The following is a 4,307-nucleotide window of genomic DNA, read 5'->3' on the forward strand; positions in this document are numbered from 1 at the left end:
GGCCAGTCTTCTTAAGCTAGTCAGATTCTGCACCGAGCTGGTTTAGGATGCTGGGAAGCATGTCTGTCAGCTGCTTTGTCTCAGCGTGGCCTGTAATGGTGAAGGTGTTTGCTGCCAGAGACGCCTGAACTTTAGGGTTGTTAAAATGGATCACTGTTCCTTGGTTTGTAAACATGTTCACCTCTTCAATACCAGAGATATTGTTTACCCCTAACTTCTTTAAGGAGAACTGCAGCTTTTTGTCATCTGCTGTGGCTGTTCTGTGAACCACCTTCTTCTTTCTACGAGCAGTTCCTTTCCCACCAATGCGCACTTGTGCCTGCAGTTTGGCAAGATTTTCCTGGTTCATGATCGTTTCTTTCATCTTGTCGGAGTGGAAATGGGACCGCGCGGGGAACTAAGGTTCACGCTCAGGGGGTCTCGGGCAGACCAGCTAAGATAAGGCGCACACACGTGGGGACACAAGATGGCAGCTAAAGCCAAATTATTCTTAAAAACCCACCTACATTCATAACCAAGCAACTTATTTTACATTGACAGCATGTAAGCAAGGAAGGTAAGTTTCTCAGCTAGTTTCTCTTACTTGAAGGTAGCAACTTGCTGTTATAAAGATTGAAGTAATTATTTTATTGATCTTCAAAAGTAATCTTGTAAAATTATTAAAAGATTCACAAATCTAAACATTTATGTAATAATAAGTCATATTTACCTTAAATCCTTAAAATGCATATCTACTCATTAGCAATTCTTAATAAGTCATATCAGGATGGTAAAATAAGGGTGTAAGAAATCAATCCCCTTCCACCTTCAGTGAGAGTCCTGTAAGCCAGTGCTACCATGGTTTTGTTCTCTGAACAAAAAAAAGTCCCTAGCTTTAATTAATAAAAAGTGTGCTTCTTTGATCTTTATATTGTTACCTAACTTTTTCTACATCAGAGCCAGTAGTACAAAACATGGCTAAATGCCTTCACTAAAACCGTCACTTTCCCAAAGGTTTTCTAACGGTGGTAGTCATTATCGACAATCTACATCTTCTTTAGGGTGGTGACTGAATCATGATGTGCTCCACCAGCAATGTCTGACAGAAATCAAGCATCAATATTGTGAATGCCAGAGACACTGTCAGGTGAGGGACAAGAAGCACCCCTAATGTTTCCAAATGACTCATACATTAAGAGGGTTGTGAGGGCAGGAAGCAGAGCAGTACTTCCTAACAGCATAATGTCCTCAGGACACAGAGTCTTCATGGCCATGCCACACCAAGGCCTACCCACGTGGCTGTGGTAAACCATGGGCTGCATTCCATGTTTTAAGTCACTTGTCATCCCTTTTGCATGGCTCATGGCAAGTCACTTTGCTCACGCTGTGAAACTGGAGAATCTCTAGTTGTTTGCCTTTGGAAGAGCAAAGGACTAATACAATAAGAGAGGAACTGTCCTCACCTCTATACCACATGATCTTCAGCATCACTTGTAAATAATATGGGGTCCACTTCAACACAGATTTCAAGAGACAGTATGATGCTATTGGGGTTTACTCTGTCTGGGTAGCGTCATGATATCATCACAGTATACCATGATGGATTATCCACATCATATGGACAGCTGAGAACCATGCAAATGGTAAGAAACTCAAAAAGGACAAAGATACAGGGGACCCATGTGGTTTTACCCCCTCCTCCCAGCCTGAGCTCTAAAGTACATTTGGAGGACACAGAAGTGAAACTGCAATTTTACTGCCAAGTAGGTGTCCATCTCCTTCTGCTTCAGCAGGTACTGTACTCTTTCTTTCAGTTTCTCCTGCTCTTGTTCAGTAAAGATTTGTGATTTAGTAGAGGGTTATAAGTGTGTGTGTGTGTGTGTGTGTGTGTGTGTGTACCTGTGTGCTCGTGAACAGATCCATACAGACTGGTGAACATACATACACAAGTACATGTATGAACACATAAAAGCACAGTACATTACTAACACATCTTTAGTTTCCTAATTAGTGTTAATGCACGTGGCAATAACCTGTACTAGTGTAGAAAAGAAAGTTAACTTTTGTTGGATGGAGAAAAAAACACAGTGGGCAGAGGAGACAGAGACATCTGGCAAAGTGCACAGACAGGTGGACAATGGGAATCCTTGTCCTCGTAGCAAAGTACACTTAGCAAGTTCTCCAGGCTGTATAGTAAAGCCTTGGTTCCCCAGCAAGGACAGCCCCTTGCTCTCACCCACTGCTTCCTTGTTGCTTCAAAATAAACACTTTTCTCCAAAAGGAGCTGTCTTAACCACAGAACGCCTCACTTCTTACACAAAGCAATGAGGTCAAGAAACTAGAAAATCTTCATAAACTTTAATCCCTGTAAGGTGATTGTACCTGGGATTAAATTGTCTAACAGAAGGCTGATGATCTCATGGCCAAATGATGTATGATTTCATACCAAAATACGTTCCATGGAAGGGCTGGACACATTGTACATCTTCATTCTTTGAATGATCAACATTTAGATAGTCTCAATTTGGGGCTACTCTGAGGAATGCTGCTCAAACCCAAATGTCCCCTAGTTTCTCTGTGGACACACACTTCTCATTATGGATTCACTGGGTCACCTGGAGACTGCAGTTCAGCTTTCTGAAGAATTGTACATGACTTCTTCCAGGGCTCTATCATTTAATGTCAACAGCAATATCTGAAGGGTCCTCATCTCTCCCAAATTTACATGTAGTCAATTCTAACACAGTGTGAACAAGTTGGAATAAAAGGTGTGACTGAGTGCTGCAGACACAGAGCTTTAGTGCAACAGGAGGCTAAGTGGGGTGCACTGCACTGAGACAGACCTGTTCTCACACCTCAGCATGACTATGGGAATTCTGTTTGTGTTGAGAGCAGCTGCAAGCACACTGGTTCTCTAATCTCTCAAAGAACAAAATCCAGGCCAAGTTCCACAACCAAGGATAACTGAGCCAGTGTTAGGCAGAAGTGGAAAGAAAATGCTAGCTGGCATTGAGGATGAGAAGAAAACAGGCTGTAGGGGAGAAAGAGTGAACCCTTGATCATCCAGTGAGCTGTTACCATTCACCCAGGACAGAGAAGGGACACAGCGGCCCAGCCAATTTTTCTGCCTCCCTAACACCTAGATTTGACAAAGAAAATTCCTCCTAATTTTTGTGTACCCCATTCCTTTAGTTTCCTCCAAATGATTTTATTGTGGATGAATATGATTTTGCTTCTACAAACTCCTGAGAATTTTTATATTTACATTTACAGGGTGTTTTGTCCCTTTGTTTCAGGGTGGACATGCAAAAAGTTGAGAGGCTTCATGCAATGTTCAATGAATACAAATTGGTAAACACCTGAGTGGCCATAGTACTTTCTCACATAATGTGGGTACAATCATTGTTAAAGATGTTCCTTCCATGAGTAACTGAACATAAACATATGCAGAAAAACAGAAACGTATTTATGAGAACACGGATACAAAGAGCCAGCCAGTCAGACAGACAGACAAACACATATATACACACATTCACACATACAAGCAACCACACACACAAAAGCTCATACAAGCATCAACACCTATACATATGCTTAACATGAGTACACAGATGCTCACTCATACCTGGGTAAACGCATATATGTGAATGTATGTGTGCTCATACACACTGACTATATTGTACTAAGAACTACACACATGGCAACATGCATATGCAGATACACACACACTTTCAACAATACACATAGAGAGAGGCTCAATACACACTAATACACACACTTGAATACATAAAACCACACCACAAATACAAGCACAAACAACACACACGCACAAACACACACAGACACACAAACACACACACAAATGCACACACATCCCTCCATTATGCAGAAAGGCAAATGAGAAGTAGCAACTGGCTTGTTGCAGCAATCTTTCTGCTGCAGTAGGAGGTATTGTGTCTTCCATGCTCTCTACAATGTTCTTAGACTCAGCCAGGATCTACTGCCCTGGCTTACTTATTTCCCCTTCCAAAAGTTTTTGACCCTGAGGTCTGTAAATCTAAATGGACGTTACAACCTCTGCACAGCAAAGCTGGACCACACAAAAACAAGCCTTCAAGAAGGGCTCCTAACTAAGCCTCTAGCTAACTTCAAGTTGATCCATCATAGTCTGCTCACAAAACATGTCACAGTTTAGTCTGATAAGAACAGAGGGGAAAATGTGACCCATAGTCAATATTCAGCAACTTTGAGTAGATTACATTGTAAAAAAAAAATGAAGAGAGCACCCAGGTCAGTCAATAGGAGGATAAGAGTTTCAAAAAAAAAAA

General features: G+C 41.5%; 1 pseudogene; it reads right to left on the reverse strand.

The window, feature by feature from the left end:
- Window positions 1–3: 3 nt before the first annotated feature.
- On the reverse strand, window positions 4–464 carry LOC114635681 (annotated as a pseudogene).
- Window positions 465–4,307: the final 3,843 nt, after the last annotated feature.

This window comes from Grammomys surdaster, unplaced genomic scaffold (genome assembly GCF_004785775.1).
Source record: "Grammomys surdaster isolate TR1022 unplaced genomic scaffold, NIH_TR_1.0 116208, whole genome shotgun sequence".
Lineage (NCBI taxonomy): Eukaryota > Metazoa > Chordata > Mammalia > Rodentia > Muridae > Grammomys > Grammomys surdaster.